This window comes from Macaca mulatta, chromosome 1 (genome assembly GCF_049350105.2).
Source record: "Macaca mulatta isolate MMU2019108-1 chromosome 1, T2T-MMU8v2.0, whole genome shotgun sequence".
NCBI classification, from domain to species: domain Eukaryota; kingdom Metazoa; phylum Chordata; class Mammalia; order Primates; family Cercopithecidae; genus Macaca; species Macaca mulatta.
The window spans coordinates 149,338,829-149,359,759 of NC_133406.1; the positions used below are offsets into that span (position 1 = coordinate 149,338,829).

At 44.0% G+C, this 20,931-nt stretch overlaps 1 long non-coding RNA gene across 1 annotated transcript; it reads right to left on the minus strand.

Moving 5' to 3' along the window:
• Positions 1 to 11,474: 11,474 nt before the first annotated feature.
• LOC144338434 (uncharacterized) lies at positions 11,475 to 20,270 on the minus strand. The gene is made up of 3 exons (XR_013412559.1): positions 19,421 to 20,270; positions 17,288 to 17,396; positions 11,475 to 14,501 (listed from the first exon to the last, which is right to left on the minus strand). It is a non-coding gene; the product is annotated as an uncharacterized LOC144338434 (long non-coding RNA).
• Between the last annotated feature and the right edge of the window lie 661 nt (positions 20,271 to 20,931).

Below are 20,931 nucleotides of genomic sequence, written 5' to 3' on the forward strand. Positions count from 1 at the left end.
AACAAACAAATACTTTTTATATTAATAAGAGAAAGAATAAAGACACCTAATCACAAAACACGCTTTTTATTTTTAAAAGGTAGTTCATAATTATTCAGAGTTTTTTCTCCTGAATTTGATTAGCTTTGTTCACCTTTTGCAACAAAATATATGGACCGATTTATTTTCCTATTATATTGTAAATTCTTGAAAAGCTCTTTTACAGTGGCTTTGTTTCAGTAAGCCCTTCAGTTAAGGGCTTATTGCACTTAGAAATAAGTTGCACTTAGAAATAATTATTTGGTTATTAATTGGATTTTGACAAGAACCAATGTAAAATTTTATTTTTATGTTTTCTTAAGAAGAAAAATATTCTATGAAAGCAAAATAATGCTAACTTAATGAATCTGCTTACTGTATGGATTAATCACTAATATTATTCCCATGTATTTTGTTTTACTAAAGATTTTTAAGAATCCAAGGCTATTTGAACCTACTGTTGTCTAACTTTGAGCAACAGTAAATGAAATATTAATCAGTATAGATTGTTGTTTTCATTTAGCTTGTTTTTCAATGTCATGAATTCTAAAACTTTGTTATGTTGACTTTTACTGTAGTAAAAAGATTTTATATTTTTTCCAATGAATTACATTTCAAATTCATTTATTGATAAGTATTATATAGGTACCCTAAGCAATGTTTATTATCAAAATTTTAATAGGTACCATGAGAAGTTGAAGCCCACTTAAGAATTTTTAGAAAATATTTTTTTCTTTTTTAAAAAACTTATTTTAGATTCAGTGTTATCTGTGCAGGAGTGTTACATAGATAAACTCGTATCATGGGGATTTGTTGTACAGATTATTTCATGACCCAGGTACTAGGCCTAGTACCCAATAGTTATTTTTCCTGATCCTCTCCCTCCTTCCACTGTCCACCCTCAGGTAGGCCCCAGTGTCTGTTGTTCCCTTCTTTGTGTCCATGAGTTCTCATCATTTAGCTTCTACTTATAAGTGAGAACATGCTATATTTGGTTTTCTGTTCCTTTGTTAGTTTACTAAGGCTTCCAGCTCCATCCATGTTCCTGCAAAAGACATGATCTTATTCTTTATTACGGCCGTATATGTAAAACATTTTCTTTATCCAGTCTACCATTGATGAGCATTTAGGTGGATTCCATGTCTTTGTTATTGTGAATAGTGCTGTGATGACCGTAAGTGTGCATGTGTCTTTATGGTAGAATGATTTTTATTCCTATGATGGGGTTGCTGAGTCAAATGGTGGTTCTGTTTTTAGCTCTTTGAGGAATCACCACACTGCTTTCCACAATATTTGAACTAATTTACACCCCCACTAACAGTGTGTGTGTTCCCTTTTCTCTGCAACCTTGCGGCATCTATTATGTTTTAACTTTTTAATAACAGCCATTCTGACTGGTGTGAGATGATATCTCATTGTAGTTTTGATTGCCATTTCTCTAATGATCAGTGATATTGAGCTTTTTTATATATATATGCTTGTTGGCCTCATATATGTCTCCTTTTGAAACATGTTTGTTCATGTCCTTTGCCCACATTTTAATGAGGTTTTTTTTTTTTTCTTTGTAAATCTAAGTTCCTTAAGATGCTGGATATTAGACCTTTGTACAGATGCATAGTTTGCAATTTTTCCCATTCTGTAGGTTATTTCTTTACTCTGTTGATAATTTCTTTTGCTGTGCAGAAGTTCTTAAGTTTAATTAGATCCCATTTGTCAGTTTTTCCTTTTGTTGACATTGCTTTTGGCATCATTGTCATGAAACCTTTGCCCATTCCTATATTCCAAATGGTATTGCCTAGGTTGTGTTCCAGGGTTTTTATATTTTTGCATTTTACATTTAAGTCTTTAATCCATCTTGAATTGGTTTTTGTATATGGTGTATGAAAAGGGTCCAGTTCAGTCTTCCGCATACAGCTTACCAGTTATCCTAGCACCACTTATTGAATAGGAAGGGAGTCCTTTCCCCATTGTTTGTTTTTGACAGCTTTGTCAAAGATCAGATGGTTGTAGGTGTGCAGCCTTATTTCTGGGCTCTGTGTTCTGTTCCATTGGTCTATGTGTCTGTTTTTGTACCAATACCATGCTGTTTTGGTTGTTGTTGCCCTGAGTACAGTTTGAAGTTGGGTAATGTGAGACTTCCAGCTTTGTTCTTTTTGCTTAGGATTGCCTTGGCTATTTGGGCTCTTTTTTGGTTCCATATGAATTTTAAAATAGTTTTTCTAGTTCTGTGAAGAATGTCATTCATAGTTTGATAGGAGTAGCATTTAATGTATAAATTGCTTTGGGCAGTATGGCCATTTTAATGATGTTCATTATTCTTATCCATGAGGATGGAATATTTTCCCATTTATTTGTGTCATTTCTGATTTCTGTGAGTAGTGTTTTGTAATTCTTTTTGTAGATCTCTTCAACCTACTTGGTTAGCTGTATTCCTAGGTATTTTATTCTTTTTGTAGCAATTGTGAATGGGATTGTGTTCCTGATTTGGCCCTTGGCTTGGCTGTTGTTGGTGTATAAAAATGCTAGTTATTTGTGTAGATTGATTTTGTATCCTGAAACTTTGCTGAAGTTGTTTATCAGCTGAAGGGGCTTTTGGGCCAAGACTATGGGGTTTTCTAGATATAGGATCAGGTCATCTGCAAACAAGGATAGTTTGTCTTTCTCTCTTCCTACTTGGATGCCCTTTATTTCTTTCTCCTGCCTGATTGCTCTGACCAGGACTTCCAATACTATGTTGAACAGGAGTAGTGAGAGAGGGCATCCTCGTCTTGTACGGGTTTTCAAAGGGAACATTTCCAGCTTTTCCCCATTCATTGATGTTGGCTGTGGGTCTGTCATAGATGGCTCTTATTATTTTGAGGTATATTCCTTCAGTACCTAGTTTATTGAGAGTTTTTTTTTTTTAACATGAATGAATGTTGAATTTTATCAAGAGCCTTTTCTTCATCTATTTAGAAAATTATGTGGTTTTTGTCCTTAGTTCTGTTTATGTGATGAATCACATTTATTGATTTGCATATATTGAACCAGCCTTCCATCCAGGGAGGAAGCCTACTTGATCATAGTGTATTAACTTTTTGATGTGCTGCTGGATTTGGCTTGCAAGTATTTTGTTGAGGGTTTTTGCATCAATGTTCATCAAAGATATTGGCCTGAAGTTTCCTTTTTTGTTGTCTCTTCCAGGTTTTGGAATCAGGATGATATGGGCCTCATAGAATGAGTTGATGGGGAGTCCCTCTTCCTTGATTTTTTGGAATAGTTTCAGTAGGAATGATATCTGCTCTTCTTTGTACATCTGGTAGAATTTGTCTGTGTGGTCCTGGTTTTTTTTTTTTTTTTTTTTTTTTTTTTTGGATGGTAGGCTTTTTTTTCTTTTTTTCTTTTCTTTTTTTTTTTTTTTTGAGACAGAGTCTTGCTCTTGTTGCCCAGGCTGGAGTGCAGTGGCGCGGTCTCAGCTCACTACAGGTGCGCGCCACCACGCCCAGCTAATTCTTGTATTTTTAGTAGAGACGCGGTTTCACCATGTTGGCCAGGATGGTCTCAATCTCTTGACCTTGTGATCTGCCTGCCTCGGCCTCCCAAAGTATCTGGATTATAGGCATGAGCCACTGTGCCCGGCTGCTTGGCAGGCTTTTTATTATTGACTCAATTTTGGAGTTCATTACTGGTCTGCTCATGGAATCAATTTCTTCCTCATTCAGTCTTGAGAGGGCGTATGTGTCCAGGAATTTATCCATCTCTTCAAGGTTTTCTAGTTTGTGTGCATAGAGATGTTCATAGTAGTTTCTGATGCTTACTTTTTTATTTTTTTATTTTTTTGAGATGGAGTCTCACTCTGTTGCCCAGGCTGGAGTGCAGTGGCAATTTCAGCTCACTGCAAGCTCCGCCTCCCAAATTCATGCCATTCTCCTGCCTCAGCTTCCTGAGTAGCTGGGACTATAGGCACCTGCACACACCCAGCTAATTTTTTGTATTTTTAGTAGAGACAGGGGTTCACTGTGTTAACCAGGGTGATCTCAATCTCCTGACCTCGTGATCTGCCCGCCTTGGCCTCCCAAAGTGCTGGGATTACAGGTGTGAGCCACTGCGCCTGGCCTCTGATGCTTATTTTTGTTTCTGTCAGGTCAGTGGTAACATCCCCTTTGTCATTTCTAATTGTGTTTATTTGAATTGTCTCCCTTTTTTCTTTATTAGTCTACTAGCAGATTATCTTACTAATTTTTTAAAATAACCAGCTCCTAGATTCATTGATCTTTTGAATGGTTTGTGCTTTGCTCTTGCTTCTCTAATTTTTTTCAGTTATGATGTTAAGTTGTTAATTTGAGATCTAACTTAACTGATATAGGCATTTAGTGCTATGTATTTCCCTCTTAACCACAGCCTTAGCTGTGTCCCAGAGATTCTTCTGTTTTTATCTTTGTTCTCATTAGTTTCAAAGAACCTCTTGACTTCTGCCTTAATTTCATTATTTACCCAAAGTCATTCAGGAGCAGGTGGTTTAATTTCCATGTAATTGCATGGTTTTGAGTGATTGTTTTAGTCTTGACTTCTATTGTTATTGCACTGTGGTCCAAGAGTGTGTTTTGTATGATTTCAGTTCTTTTGCATTTGCTGAGGATCATTTTATGTCCGATTGTGTGGTCAGTTTTAGAGTAGGTGCCATGTGGCAAGGAGAATATATTGTCTGTTGTTTTGGGATGGAGAGTTCTGTAGAGGTTTATTAGATCCATTTGGTCCAATGTTGAGTTCAGGTCCTAAATATCTTTGTTAATTTTCTGCCTCAGTGTTCTGTCTCATACTGTCAGTGGAGTGTTGAAGTTTCCAGCTGTTACTGTGTGGGAGTCTAAGTCTCTTTGTAGGTCTCTAAGAACATGCTTTATGAATTTGGGTGCTCCTGTGTTGGGTGCATATATATTTAGGACAGTTAGGTTTTCTTGTTGGATTGAACCCTTTACCATTATGTAATGCCCTTCTTTGTCTTTTTAAATCTTTGTTGGTTTAAAGTCTATTTTGTCTGAAATTAGGGTTATAACCTCTACTTTTTTCTTATTTCCATTTGCATGGTGATTTTTCTCCATCCCTTTATTTTGAGCCTGTGGGTGTCATTGTGGGTGAGATGGGTCTCCATTAGGTCTTGCTTTTTTTTATCCAGCTTGCCATTTTGCCTTTTTTTTTTTTTTTTTTTAAGACAGATTTTCACTCTGTCACTCAGGCTGGCTGGAGTATGGTGGCACAATCTCGGCTCACTGCAACCTCCACATCCCAGTTTCAAGCAATTTTCATGTCTCAAGCTCCTGAGTAGCTGGGATTACAGGCATGTGCCACCATGCCCAGCTAATTGTTGGTATTTTTAGTAGAGATGGGCTTCACTGTGTTGGCCAGGCTGGTCTCAAACTCCTGGCCTTAGTGATCTGCCCACCTCAGCTTCCCAAAATGCTGGGATTACAGGCATGAGCCACCATGCCCAGCCTCTTTGTCTTTTAAATGGGGGCATTTAGCCTATTTACATTCAAGGTTAGTATTGATATGTGTGGATTTGATCTTGTAATTGTGTTGTTAGCTGGTTATTATGCTGACTTGTTTGTGTGGTTGCTTTATAGTGTCACAGTAGTCTGTGTACTTAAGTGTGTTTTTGTATTGGCTGGTAATGGTTTTTCCTTTCCATATTTAGTGCTTCTTTCAAGATCTCTTGTAAGGTGGGTCTTTTGGTAATGAACTCCTTCAGCATTTGCTTATCTGAAAAGGATTTTATTTCTCCTTTGCTTAGTAAGCTTAGTTTGGCTGGATTTGAAATGCTTGGTTGAAGTTTTTTTCTTTAAGAATGTTGAATATAGGCCCCCAATCTCTTCCGGCTTATAGCGTTTCAGCTGAGTAGTCTGCTGTTAGCGTGATAGGGTTCCCTTTGTAGGTGGCTTGCCCTTTCCCTCTGGCTACCTTTAACATTCTTTCTTTCATTTTGACCTTGGGAAGTCTGATGATTATGTGTCTTGGGGACTATTTTCTTGTGTAGAATCTTGCAGGGATTCTCTGTATTTCCTAAATTTGACTGTTGGCTTCTCTAGCAAGGTTGGGGAATTTTCATGGATGATATCCTGAAATAAATTTCCCGGTCATTTGCTTTCTCTCTGTCCCTTTGAGGGATGCCAGTGATTTGTAGATTTGGTCTCTTTTCATAGTCCCTTATTTCTTGGAAGCTTTGTTAATTCCTTTTCATTCTTTTTTCTTTATTTTTGTATGACTTATTTCAGAAAGCCAGTCTTCAAGTTCTGAGATTCTTTCCTCAGCCTGGTCTTTTCTGCCGTTATTACTTGTGATTGCATTGTGAAATTCTTGTAGGGTGAGTTCTATCGGATCAGTTAGGTACTTTTTTATACGAGCTATTTCATCTGTCAGCTCCTCTATCCTTTTATTGTGTTTCTTAGTTTCCTTGGATTGAGTTTTGCCATTCTCCTGAATCTCAATAACCTTTGTTCCTATCTGTATTCTAAATTCTATTTCTGTCATTTCAGCTAACTCAGCCTGGTTAAGAATGCTTGTTGGAGAACTAGTGTGGTCATTTGGAGGACACAGACACTCTGACCATTTGAGTTGCTGGAGTTCTTGCATTGGTTCTTTCTCAACTCTGTATGTGGGGGTTTCTTTAACTGTTGTGTAGATTGAGTACAGTCAATAGATCTGTTTTCTAGATGTTTTCACAAGGCCAAGGCTTTTTGCATGGTCTTTTTTGTAGCTGACTTCTTGTCTTTGGCTTCACAGTGGGTATGTTAGCAAGGTATTTTTGGTGTTGAAGCTTTGGTGTGATCCAGTAGGTGGTGCTTAGAGGTAGTGGTCAGTTGGTAGGTAGGCTGTTGCTCAGTTGTGTGGCTCCCCTATATTTCTGCAGTTGCAGCTGTGCTCCCTCTCAATGCTCTGAAAGTATGTGCTCCTCTCCCACTTGAGTACTGGCTGGAGATTGTGGCTTGGCCCTCTCCCAGGCTGCCCACCACAGCTCTGGGGTGATCTCAGGGTTTATGTTTCCTCCTCAACTTGGAAGCAGCAGAGGAAGGGACCTTCGTAGTAGTTGTGACCAAGTATCTTTTGCTTGTTTCCTGTAGGCTCCACCCCCAGAGAGATGAAGGTCAGCAATTGCTCAGTGCAATCAGCCCAGGATGGGGGGGTTCTATGCTATGGGCCCAAGCCAGGGGTTCCCTGCCTGGTGATGAGCAGAGGATGTGGATGGGGTCCATAGGAGACAGACTGGCCTCCTCTCCTTCAGTTGACTGCAGCTTGTCGGAGGTGTGGATAAGTAACTTAGAGTCTTCATTAGTCTGAGGGTAGCAGGGGTAGTACCACTGCAGAGGCAATGGCAGAGAGGCTTTTGGTTGGCTCTGCCTCCGAGAAATGTGGAGTGTGGAGCTGCTGTTACTGGAGTGTTCAGCCAGTGGGGTGGGATAGCTGCACTGCTGGCATGAGCTTAGGGCTCTGCTTGTTGAGGAGCAAGGGATTGAGGGCTCACCAAGAGGAGAGGCTGGTATTTGTTCCATATGGTGCCTGTGGTGTGCTATAAACTTGGGTGTATCCCTCAGGCTGTTTCTTCCCAGAACACTGGCAGCAGGGAAGGAACTGCTGCTGTAGCAGTGGCAGAAGGGCTTTAGGATGCCTCTGGGAGCCTCTCCTCAGGGAAACTTTGGGTCACTACCAGTGGGTATGCTCAGCCATGGATGAAGTGACTGTTCTGTGGTTATGAGCCAAGGACCCTGCCTGGTAAGGAGTGGGGTGGGGGCAGGGTTCCTAGAGAAGAAGGACTGCACTCCTCTCCATATAGTGACTGTGGTATATTGGAGGTGCCAGCATAGTGACTAGGCCGTTTGTTCCTTTCCCAGCCTGAGGGCTCTTAAGGTGGTACCACTACAACTGTAGTGATGGAGTTTGACTCTGGGATTTCCTCCTCAGAGAAATGCTGGGCTGCTTATGCCTCTAATTGCAGTGATCAGGCAGGGGCATGGTGGTGGTGCACTAGAGTCCCAGGTTGGGAGGCCCTGCCCAGTGAAGAGAAATGAGGACCAGGACCTGCATGGAGAACAATCTGGCTACTTTTCCACGAGTTGATTGCTCTGTCCTGGGAATTCAGACCAGCCCCTGCTCCCCACAGATTCTGCAGAGCCCAGAGACAGCAAGGGTGAGAGCTGTGAGAGAGCAAACGTGGCAACCCGTCCCTCCCACTAGGAGCTCTGTCCAGGGAGTTGCAGAACTGCTACTGGCTCAATAGCCCCAGCTGGAGAACCTGCCCAGCGAGGATATACAGGATTAGGGACCCACATGACAAACAGTCTGGCCGGTTTTCTGTGGGACTGCGGCAGCATGCTGGGGGTCTGCTCCAGTACCTAGTCACCTTGGATTTTCCAGTACCTGAATCTATCCACAGTGAAGTCTGCAAAACAACAAAGATGGTGGCCCGCCCCTTCTTCTGGGAGCTTGCTGTGTCCCAGGGAGGTATGGACCTGTTGCCGGTCCAAACACACCTGTAGGAGGTGGCTGGAGACCCCAGTTGGGAGGTCCTGCCCAGTGGGGAAGAACAGGATCAGGGATCCACTTAAGAAAGCAGTCTGCCTATGTTTTCATAGAGTAGCTGTGCTATGCTTGGGGTCTGTTCCATCCCCCAGTTGCCTCAGACTGCCCAAAGCCCAAAGGCAAGAATGGCGAAAGCTATCAAACAGCAAAGATGGCAGCCCACACCACCCTCTGTGACCTCTATCCCAGAGAAGTTTGAAATCGGTGGGTTGGAAAACACCAGTGGGGGTAACTAGAGACCCCAGGCGGGAGATTCTACCCAGTGAAGAGAAATGGGATCTGGGATCCATGTGAATAAGCAATTTGACTGCTTTTCCATATAGCTTCTGGGCTGTGCCAGGGGACCACTGCAGTCCCTAGTCAACTGGGACTCCCTAGAGCCCAAAGGCAACAATGGCTAAGGCTGTGAAATAACAGATATGGTGGCCTGTCTCTGCCCTTGGGAGCTCCATCTCAGGGAGCTGTAATGCTGCTACTAGTGGCTGGCTTGTTTCCCAAGCCAGTGGGTCTTATCCTGAAAGATTCCATGGAAACAAGGCCTGCAAGCTGTCACTTCCTAGGGACAAGTATAGGGGTCTAACCTGCTTTGCTGGAGTTGCAACTGCTTTTGCTAGGAAGCCTGGGTATCTAAGGCTGCTGGGGCTGTGTGTGTGCCTGAGTGGTTGCTCTGCCACGATTCCATGTAGCTCTGTGTATCAGACTGAATGCCTTGATGGAGTGGGTCCGTGAGAGGGACTCCTGACCCAATAGTTGCAAAGATTCGTGGGAGAAGCGTGGGTCCCAGGGGTTGCTCACTCACTCACCACTTCCCTGGGCCGAGGAAGCTCTCCTGGCTCCATGTCACTCCTGGGTGGGCAGTCATCCTGCCTTGCTTTTCTCCATTCTCCATGGGTCAGGTTGTTTCCTTGATGAGTTTCCAATGCATGTATTTGGATGTTTCCATTGAAGGTGCTGTATTTACTCACCTGTTCCATTTCTCTTCATGAGAGTGGCATACACTAGCTACTTCTATTCAGTCATGTTGGCCAACTCTGTATCAATATTTTTTTCTTTAAGCATAAAAACCTTGGAGATAAGAGAAGTAAAGAAGAGAGACTTCCACATGAAATTTTTATTGTTATTATTGGTAAACATTTATGAGGCATCATATGAATTAAACTTAGATAAAAAGCTTAAAAAAAAACCTAAGACTCTGTTCCTGTGTTGAACAATAAGGGCAATCAGTCTCTTTATTTTAGTCCTCTTTACAACTGCTGTGTTTCTGCATCTGAATCAATCACGCTAAAACCTTTAAAGGTTCTTAAACACCATTAAAATGAGAAATTGGTGCACTACGTTCTGCTCATCTCACATACATAGATGTTGACACTAAAGAAATAGCAATTTAATTCAGCATGACTTATTGTGATCTGCTAAGTGAAAAGCACTGTACTTGGTACTGTAAAGGATGAAAACACTGTTTCTTTTCTTGTGGAGCTTAGTTTACATTCTGGTAGAGAAGTTAAGATATGTAATAAAGTAATAATAAAATATAGAGTACATCACAGCAATACCCAGAAACTATTTGCTAAAGAGATTAATATGGCTAGAAGGGAACCTGGTACTAATCATCAGGACAATGGGAGAACGACCCTGAAGGCATTTTAGAGATCTTTGAGGCTGCTCCCCACATCACAGTCTGAGAATGTTAGGATCTTGAGGGCAGCAAGGGTTTGCTACCTTGAGCCTCGGTAGGGTAGGCTAGGGTCTCTCTGCTCTCTGCATTCAGGAGCAGGACTCCTCAGCCAGTGGTGGCTTAACTGCCTCAGGTACAGCTCAGCTTGTTCCTCCAAATGGTACAAACTGTAAACCTTGGCAGCACTACATCTTCATTCAAACAGGCCCAGATGTGGCTCATGCTCAAACTACAGAAGGTACAAACTAAGCCTTGGCAGTTCCATGTGCAGAATGCAAGAACTATGGAGGTGTGACTTCCTCCACTTAAATATCTGAGGGTGATTGAAAAGCCTAGGGGCCTAGGTAGTGATTTGTCACAGGGGTGCAACCACTGCTGAGTTCTCTTACTAGGGTAATGCTTAGTAGAGCCACAAGGGCTGGGCCACCCTTGGGACCCCAGAATTGTAGAGTCACCGGCAGGTGGTAATGCCTGCCTGGGAAAGTTACAGGCATCAGACTCCAGCCCATGAGAGCAGCCATGTGGGTTGCACCAGCAAAGCCATGGGGGCAGGGCTGCCTGAGGCCTTCGGGGCTCCTCCTCCAACCCTAGTGTGCGTGGAGTTTAGGGAGATTATTCTCCAACTTTAAAATTTAATGGCTAACCTGCTAGGTTTTGAACTTGCTTTGGACCTGTTACTCCTTTCTTCTTTCTTTCTTCTTGCCTATTTCTCCCTTTTGGAATGGGAATGTGTACCCTATGCCTGTCCCACCATTGTATCTGGGAAATAGATAACTTGTTTTGATTTCACAATTTCCCAGATGAGACTTTGGGCTTTGGACTTTTAGGTTGGTACAGGACAAGTTAAGATTTGGGAGATTTGGGGGATGGGAAGATTTTGCATTGTAAGAAGGACATGAGTTTGGGAAGTGAGGAGCAGAATGCTGTGGTTTCTTCCGACCAAAACTCATGTTGAGGCTTGGTCCCCAATGTGGCGATGTTGAGGAGGAAGTAAAAGCATGGAAAAGAAAGGTGATTAGGTTGTTAAGAGAAATTAATGCCATTCTCAAAGGAGTAGTTCTAACTCTGTAGGACTGGTTAGTTACTGCGAGGCCAGGTGGTTATGTAAAGTGAGGCTGCCTCTCATGTTTTGTCTCCTTGCACTTGCCTGCTTCCCCTTCTGCTTCTTTGGCATATTATTGATTTGTTTTATGCGACCACTGGAGCAGGCGCCAGAGATGAGGCAAGTAGGCAAGGTAAAAAAAACTTTATTAGCTAGCCAATGTGAAGGAGGAAAGGGCAAGGTTCACTGGTCTCCTGCGGTGGAGGCCGAGGAAGTCGCTCCAGCATTCTCGGGCGAGGTTCCTAGGTCCGCATATGAAGAGGGGCGGAGGGAGTTCACGGCGATGTCTTCCGGGAGCGGCCTTTTATGGATGGGGCTTGAGGTGGGCAGGACAGGGGCGGGGGTAGGGGCATCTTCATAGGCGTGGCTGGGTAAGTTTCGATTTCTTTGTTTTGACGTCACAATGCGCAGGCACAGACAATCAGTGTTTTTCCCGGGTGCGGGAAAGTCGCTGATGAAGAACCCGGAACTGTACCATCTTGTTTACCTTCTTTACCTTCTTCCATCTTGTCCTTTCTCCCTCACTTGAACAGTCCAACCTCTTATTAATTATAAGAATTAGGGGCGTCATTATCTGTCTGGCTGCTTCCTGCTGTTAGGGGGCATAGTTAGGGTCCCAGGTTGGCAGTTGGGTGTAGGGATGCAGGAGCATTTGGTTGAAGGTGACTCGGGTGATCTCTTGGACCTTGGCTCGGAGAAATTTGATTAGAATGGGAGCAAAGCACATTATTAAACATAGGATTAAAATGGGTATAAGAAATGGGAGCATCTGTTGTATTATTGGGAGGAACCATAAGGACGGTCCAGGAGAGAGAGGGGTATTATAGTTCCTTAACTCTGTCTTGATTCTTTTGAGGGTCTGGATGTTAGTGTCAACTAATCCTGATTCGTTAATGTAACAACAGCACTCTTCTTGTAAGAAAAGGCATGTTCCTCCTTTTTCAGCAGTAAGAAGATCTAATGCCCGTCTGTTTTGGGCTGCAACTTGGGCTATTGAGGTGATTTGTCTCTGTAATGATGCTAAGCTTTCAGCAGATGCCTCTATTGCTTCTTGTATTTGGCGAGTGAGGGATTGGGTGGACTGTATGGAATGGGCCAGGGCTCCGGTTCCGAGGCCTGATGCCACTAGAGAGGAGGCCAAGGAGATTCCGATGACTAGAGGAAGGAAGACTGCCCGTTTTTGGAGATTATTAGGAGGAGAGTTAAATTGTAAAGTGAGTTCAGCCACTTCTGCTTTGCTATATAGGGTTAAGCTACATACTAGGGACACTGGGACACAGAGGGATTGGCTGATGGATGTATGGTTAAGGACCTTGAAGAGGGTTTGATTGCACCAGAAATAACCTCCAACGGGAGCTGTCTGGGTCCTACTGGGCTATTGCGTGTAATTACACCAGGAGGAGTTTGGGGAAGAGTAGCAGAAAGGAAGGATTGGATTTTCCGGATTTTGGTATAGTGGGACCTGGAATAAGAACGGTTTTTGGGGGGTGCCGGTAGAGTCAGTTGTAGCCTTGAAAGCAGTGGGTAAGGGGACTGCCACTAAGGGGTCTCTTTCAAGGGCTGCACAGAGGAAACAGTGGGAGAGATCTGTTATGTTAGCTGCCTGTGTTAGGTTTAGCCCTTGACGGACAAGCTTTAACCATGAGAAGGGGTCTTTATTGGAGGAATGTAGTTGATCTTGTAGGGTCTGTTCTTGTGATTATATGGCTAAGGTTAAATTTTGTAGGACTTGTATATTTTTAGGGAGGGATTTTTGTTGGACAAGTGTCCTTTTTATTAAGAGGGTGGCAGTTGGATATGAGTCCCAAACGCTATCTCCGTAAAGCCCTCCTGTTACTCCGTCTGCCCATCGGGGGTCCCAGGGGTCCTTTATATTTAGATGATATGGGGGTTTCCAGCGTGTTTTCCATTGATTTTTTCATTGTAAGTGAAAAGATGCTAACTGCTTAACTTGTTGTTCTCTGTATTATCCAGCATTGAGTGGTGTATTTTGCAATATTTGTATGGGCATCCTAGGTTGGTTTGTTGCCAATAGTTTTTACAATTGTATTCTGTCTGGTCATGTAGGAAGCAGAGGGACAGCTGAGCCCATCTATCTTTGGTGGAGGTTAGGGAGAAGTTTATAGAAAGAGCAGATTGACAGCCTTGAGGTGAGCAGTCTGCAGTGCCTTGTAGTTCTGAATGTTGTTTGTTGTTATCTGACCAAGTTTCAACTATAGAGAATCTCCATATGAACACAGGGTTACTGACTATGAGTGTAGAGCACCAGAATAGTAAGGAAAGTACAAAGTAGGACCTCATCTTCACTATAGTTGTAAAGGTCCCCTTGCCACTGGAGGTGTTATATCAAAGTAAGGAGACGAGAGAACCACTGGTTGGGGCTTGGGTCTGGAAGGAGATCTGAGTCTGGGATTATATAGGAGAATTCAATTATATGTGTGTACAGGATGTGTAGGAATTCAGTAAATAGTTGCATGTATATGTTAAAAGAGCTTATTTAGCTAGAGGCGGGGGGGGGGGTTAGGGGGTGATTTGGGTGACTGTTTATGAGTTATCTTCTGAAGGAGCTTTTTTTAGGTGAGTGATATGTACCCAGTGGGTAAGGCCTAACAGTTTGGCCGCTGTATGTGTGGATAAGAGGACAATGTAGGGTCCTTTCACCTGGGTTGGAGGTCTTTAGCCTGGATATTTTTCAAGTATACTTGGTCACCTGGATTAAGGACAGTATGCGGATTGCAGGAGTCGGTAGGAGGAGGGTGTGCTAGCTCTGCGTGTGGTCGTAGGAGTTGTCTCAGGAGGGTTAAGTATGGGAGATAGTTTGCTAGTGGCGAGGGAAGAGTGGGTATTTGTTGTAAGGTCAGTGGCCATCCCTAAACTAGTTTGAATGGACTAAGACCTGTTGGACTCCTCGGGGCCGCCTGTAGTCGGGTTAGGGCTAGGGGTAACAGAGTGACCCATGACTGTCGAGTCTCAAGCGACAGTTTGGTGAGTTGTTGTTTGATTAATCCGTTGGCCTTTTCTATTTTACCTGAGGATTAGGGTCTATAAGGGATGTGAAGCTTCCAGGTTATGTGTAGGAGAGCTGCCACTTGCTGGACAACTTTGGAGATGAAGGCTGGGCCGTTGTCAGACTGGAGTGTGAGTGGGAGACCAAACCTGGGGATGATATATTCAGTGAGTATGGAAGCAACTATATTAGCAGTTTCTCCTGTAGTTGGATAAGCCTCTATCCATCCGGAAAAGGTGTCAATAAGGGTTAGGAGATATCTGAATTTTTTATGTTTTGGCACATGTGTATAATTGATTTGCCAATCTTTGCCTGGCTGGTGTCCTCTGAGTTGGTGACTCAGGTGGGGGTTGCGTAGTGCGCCTTGAGGATTTGATTTAAGGCAGGTAGAACACTGTTGACTGATTTCGGTTAGGTACTTCATGAGTGCGGGGCAGTGGACGAGGGGGCTTAAGAGGTTATGTAGAGCCTTAGGTCCTATGTGTAAGGAGTTATGTATGTCCTTTAAGACGGTGTAAAGTTGTGTCTTAGGGATAACTAATTTATTATTAATGTAAATCCAATTGTCTGTGGCTACTCTGGCTGTTGAATCTTGTAATAGTTGGTTTTCTCTTCCTGGGTGTAATTAGGGGTATATTGGGGAGAAAGAAAACAAACAGAAGGAAGTGTAGGGGTGGAGAATCTGGCAGCCGATTTGGCAGTGGTGTCAGCAAAATTGTTGCCAGCTGCCACCGGGTTAGATGGAGTCTGATGACCTTTACAGTGTATGATGGCTGCTTTGGAAGGTGCTGATAAAGTGTCTAGCAGTTTAAGTATTTGCTTTTTGTTGATTATGGGGGTACCATAGGAGGTTAGGAACCCTCTTTCTTTCCAGATGACAGAATGGGTGTGTGCAATTAAGAAGGCATACTTAGAATCTGTGTATAAGTTTACTGTTTTTCCTCTAGATAGGAGGAGAGCCCTAGTTAGTGCGATAAGCTCCGCCTGCTGTGATGTTGTTCCTTGTGGTAAAGGCTTAGTTTCTAGGACAGTGGATGATGTAACTACCACGTATCCTGCCTGTCTGTTTCCTTGAGAATTTATAAAAGAACTGCCATCCACAAATAGGGTTAACTGTGGGCTCTCCAAGGGTTGGTCATGTAAATGTAAGTGACTAGCTGGTTGGGCCTCTAAAAGTTCTGGACAGGAGTGTTCAGTATGGGGTTGTTTGAGAGGGTTGGGGAGTAAGGTTGCTGGATTTAGAGAGGAGCGACTCCTAGGGCAATGTTAGAGTCTTCTATGAACAAGAGGTGGAAAAGTTGGAGCCTGGACGGAGTTAGGTGGCTAATACTTTTGTGGGCAATAAGGTCTTGAAGGCGGTGGGTAGAGAAGACTGTTAGATTACAGCCTCTAATGAGTTTTTTTGCTTCTTGAGTTAAACAGGCAGCTCCAGCCAGAGCCCGAAGGCAAGGCTGCCACCCTTGTACAGTAGGATCTAGTTGTTTGAATAGATAAGCTATAGGGTGGTGAGTAGGACCTACAGGTTGGACTAAGACTCCTACGGCTACCTTTTGTTTTTCATCAATGTATAGGTGAAAAGGTCGTTTGAAATCTGGTAGTGAAAGTGTTGGTTGTGTAAGGAGGCAGCGCTTGAGATGTGTAAAGTACCGGCAAACAAGTTTTGGGTTTGACAGGGGTCCTTCGGGGGTCTCTTTGATGGCAGCATATAGGGGTTTGGCTAACATTGAGAAATTGGGGATCCAGTGTCTAAAGAACCCGACTAGCCCTAGAAAAGATTGAATCTCTTTGGCATTCTGGGGTGGGGACAGGTTTTGGATGAGCTTTAACCGCTCGGTGGTTAATGAGCAGGTTGTGGGTGTGATTTCAATACCTAGATATATAACACATTGTTGGGAGACTTGAGCTTTGTGTTTTGATACTCAGTAACCTTTGGATCCTAAGTGGTTAAGGAGGATGGCTGAGTCTAACAAAGAGTCTTGTTTAGTAGGACTACAGAGGAGGAGATCATCTACATACTGGAGGACTTTGCTGCTGGTGAGGGGGCAGGAGGCTAGATCTGCTGCAAGGGCCTGCCCAAAGAAATGGGGGCTATCTCAGAACCCTTGGGGAAGCACTGTCCATGTCAGTTGGGTGGAGACATGGGTATCCGGGTCTTCCCAGGTGAAAGCAAAAAGAAACTGGCAGTTAGGGTGTAAGGGGATGGTGAAAAATGCATCTTTTAAATCAAGAACAGTAAAATAGGTCGTGTCAGATGGGATATATGAGAGGAGGGTGTAAGGATTTGGAACTACTGGGTGAGTGGGGCGGACAGCCTCATTTATGAAGCGGTCTTGGACTAACCGGAAAGTTCCGTCTGACTTTCTTACTGGTAGGATTGGGGTATTACAAGGAGAGAGTGGGGATGAGGATGTGTTGACTGAGCAGCCTATTAATGATAGATTTGAGTCCTCGTAGGTGTTGTGGAGAAAGGGAGAATTGTGGGCAAGCCAGAAACTGAGAGGGATCTTTAAGTTTTATAAGGACTAGTGGGTGGTGACTTGCTACTATGGGAAAAGAAGTATCCCACACTTGAGGGTCTACTGGAATAGGGAATGCGGGGGAATGGTTAGTAGAATGGTTGGAGTCGTTTGGGGTAGTTGGAACTAAAAGTAGATGACAGGCTGGATGGGGAAGGCTGATGGGAAGTGAGATACAGGCCTTCAGTTGACTTAAGACATCTCGGCCTAGGAGCGGAGTGGGACATGAGGGGATAATGAGGAACGAGTGCACAAAATAGTTGTTGACCAGGCAGCAATTAAGAGGTGGTGTTTTTCGAGGGCTGGACGGGGAGCCATCGACTCCTACAAAGAGATATTGGAGGGGAGTCTAGGCCCTTAGAAAGACAGCAAAACAGAGTAGGTAGCCCCGGTGTCTATTAAAAAATTAATTGTCTTACCCGCTACCAGGAGAGTTACCCATGGCTCGGCGAGGGTGATAGGGGTCCCCAAGTCCCGGCACCTTCAGTCGTCATCCAGCTGTAAGAGCTGGAAGGAGCTCCCAGGGTCCTGAGAAGGGGCATCACGTTAAGACCTTATGTCCATTTTCAGGGTGGGGCAATCTGACTTCCAGTGCCCTTCTTCATGGCACGCTGGACAGGGAGTCATTGGTGGATGAGGACTAGGACACTTGCTGGCCCAGTGGCCAGAAGTCCCACACTTGTAGCATGGCTGCGTTGGACCAGACGGCTGGGGATTTTGGGGACATCTATCAGCCCAATGCCCAGGGGCTCCACATTTATAGCAGGCCCCTTTCAAGGACTTTGGGGTCTTGCAAGCTTTACTCTCCTGCTTTGGGTTAAGACTAGGCTGCAGGGCAGCAACTAAAGCTTGAGTTTGGAGCTGCACTTTCTGCTTTAGACGGGCCTGTCGTTGGGCCTCAGCCGCTTCTTCTCTGGAGTTATAGACCTTGAAGGCCGACTTGACTAGACCTTGGATAGGAGTTTAATGTCCATCCTCTGCCTTTTAGAGTTTTTTCCAAATATCTGGGGCTGATTGGGAGATGAAATAGGATGCTAAGATGGTTGCCTCAGCTGGGGAGGATGGGTGTAATCGAGTGTACAATATTAAAGCTTCTGTTAGTCTGTTTAAAAAGGTGGCTGGGTTCTCATCTGGACCTTGAATGATTTCTTTTAGTTTGTTAAAATTAATTACTTTATTTGAAGCCGCCTGCATGCCAGCCAGAAGACATTGAGTCATTATGTCTCATCTTCGGCGACCCGGCTGGCCTACTTGATAGTCCCATTCTGGGTCCACAGATGGGACTGCCTGTTCCCCTACTGGGATAGCAGCATCTGTTAAATGCAGTTGGTCGGCGTGCTGCCTGGCAGCCGCTAGGATGCACTCTCGGTCCTCTGGGTTTAGAGTAGAGGTAAGAATAACATGAAGGTCATGCCAGGTTAGATCGTAGGCCTGGCAAAGGTACCTAAATTCTTTGGTGTAAACTGTAGGATTGGCAGAAAAATCTCCTAAACGTTTTTCAATTTTTGAAAGGTCTGCTAGTGAGAAGGGAACATGAACTGTAACCACGCCTTCTGCTCCTGCCACCTCACACAAGGGCACTAAAACTGCAGGGGGGATGGATAGGGTGGGAGTAGGGGCGGGGGCGGTTAGGCAATCTTTAGAGCAGGTATGGGAGGATATAGGTGAACTAAGGTGGCTAGGTGGAAGTGCCAAGGGGATGGAGGGAGGGGCAGCCTCAACAATGGTAGGCGGGACGGAGGTGGAGGGCGGAACTACAGCGGAAGCGGGAGGGGAAGGTGGAGCAGAAGCGGGAGGGGGAGGTGGAGTATACGGCAGAAGTGGAAGTGGGGGGGAAGCTGACGCGGGGGGCCTAGAGTAGGAATTTCTGAGGTCTTCAGGTGAGTCAGACAGGAAGGATGACTCTTCATTTTCTGACTTTGCTAGGTCCGCGCCTTTAGCCAACATGACTTGGGCCAAGGAACATTGGCTACACAAGTGTGGTCGAGAATGCAAGTCCCAAAATCCTTGTATATATTTAATTTCGGACCACTTGCCTAGGCGTGGGCAGAAACTGCCAAGATCGAGTAGAATATTGTGGTCTAGAGTGCCCTCAGGTGGCCACTGAGATTGATTGTCTAATTTATATTGGGGCCACGCCACAGTGGAGAGGAAAATAAGTCGCTTCCATTTAAGATCTTGTTCTAATTGTAAAGTTTTGAGATTGGCCAGAAGACACCCTAAAGGGGTGTTTCTTGGTATTTTGGATTGGGGATTTCCCATTGCCTTCCTCTCGCGGTAGGCGGTAGGCGGCAGCCGAACTCTATCTGGCTCCAAAGCGTCCTTTAGAGCCACCAGAGATGGGGAGGCTCCTGGAGCCGGAATGGAGAATACCTCCAGGCAGACATCTCTGTCCTGGATGGGTCTCCCTTGATTGGAATGGAGGGTCCTTTGGGCAGATGTTTCCGCCTTTGGGAACCTCCTTGTGGGTCACCTGGTGACCAAAGAGAAAGCCTTGGGCCTGCGCAGGACTTCTGGCCAAGGAGTATGAGAGGGAGGCAAGAGGTACTCACCCCTAGGAGATTTGGAGATGTGGAAAGCGATGTCTAGGTCCTGGTCTGACCGCGGCGTGGAAAGAGGAGGAGGCTCCTTGGCCTGGGGGCCTTGAGGAGGGGTCTCCTCCCGGGTTTTGGCACCACCTGATTTGTTTTATGCGACCACCGGAGCCGGAGCCAGAGATAAGGCAAGTAGGCAAGGTAAAAAAAACCTTATTAGCTAGCCAATGTGAAGGAGGAAAGGGCGAGGTTCACCAGTCTCCTGCAGTGGAGGCCGAGGAAGTCGCTCCAGCATTCTCGGGCGAGGTTCCTAGGTCCGCATATGAAGAGGGGCCGAGGAAGTTCATGCCGATGTCTTCCGGGAGTGGCCTTTTATGGATGGGGCTTGAGGTGGGCAGGACAGGGGCGGGGGTAAGGGCATCTTCATAGGCGTGGCTGGGTAAGTTTCGATTTCTTTGTTTTGACGTCACAATGCACAGGTGCAGACAATCGGTGTTTTTCCCGGGCACAGGAAAGTCGCTGATGAAGAACCCAGAACTGAGCCATCTTGTTTACCTTCTTTACCTTCTTCCATCTTGTCCTTTCTCCCTCACCCGAACAATTATGATGAAGCATGAGGCCCTTACCAGAAGCCAGCCAGAAGTGGTTAACTGATCTTATACCTCCCAGCCTCCAGAATCACGAGCTGAAATAGACTATCTCTTTCCTTTACAAATTACCCAGCCACAGGTATTCTATTATAGCAGCAGGAAACAGACTAAGACAATCTCCTAAGTAATCAAAATGAATAGAAAATTAACAGCATTATTGTAGACATGCCAAACTTTTTGCAAGTGTTTAACTGGAAAATTATATGTATATTAAATATATGTAACTCAAAAAAACCCTGTTATATATACTAACCATGTAAGTCCAATCACTGGCTATTCTTTTCATGAAATGAATAATAACTGTAAGTTTTCCTATTCATAAGTTTTAAATATGTTGGATTTATTTATTCATATAGGATAAACCATAGAATGGAGCTTTTCATAAAACTCACTGTTGAGTTAAATTTTTTCAAAAGGTTTCCCAATTAAAAAGTTCCTCGATAGGCTATTTTCTTATCTTATTGGCATAATGGCACCTACCACATAGATACATGGTGAGAACTTACTAAGCCACTGCATAGAGATTTCTTAGTTTAGATGTAGATACGTAGTATGTGTTCAATACATAGTAGATGTTTGTACGCCCCAAAACATCCTTAACAGCACTTTAAATAATCCATTGCAAAAGGGGGAAATAGTACAATGTCCCTTTGTATTATTTCACTTGCATTAGAACTTGACAGATGAAATCTTGACTTTCCACAGATGTATTATTCATAAAAAAAAATTTATCCCAGACTGCCCTCCTTTATATACTTCCTTGTGCTTTCAGGCAGACCCTCTCTCTTTATCTCTTCCTACCAACACTATTAGTTGGTTTATGGTCAGAGCATACAAATATATTTTATTTTTACCTTAAGTAAAATATAATTAGTAAAT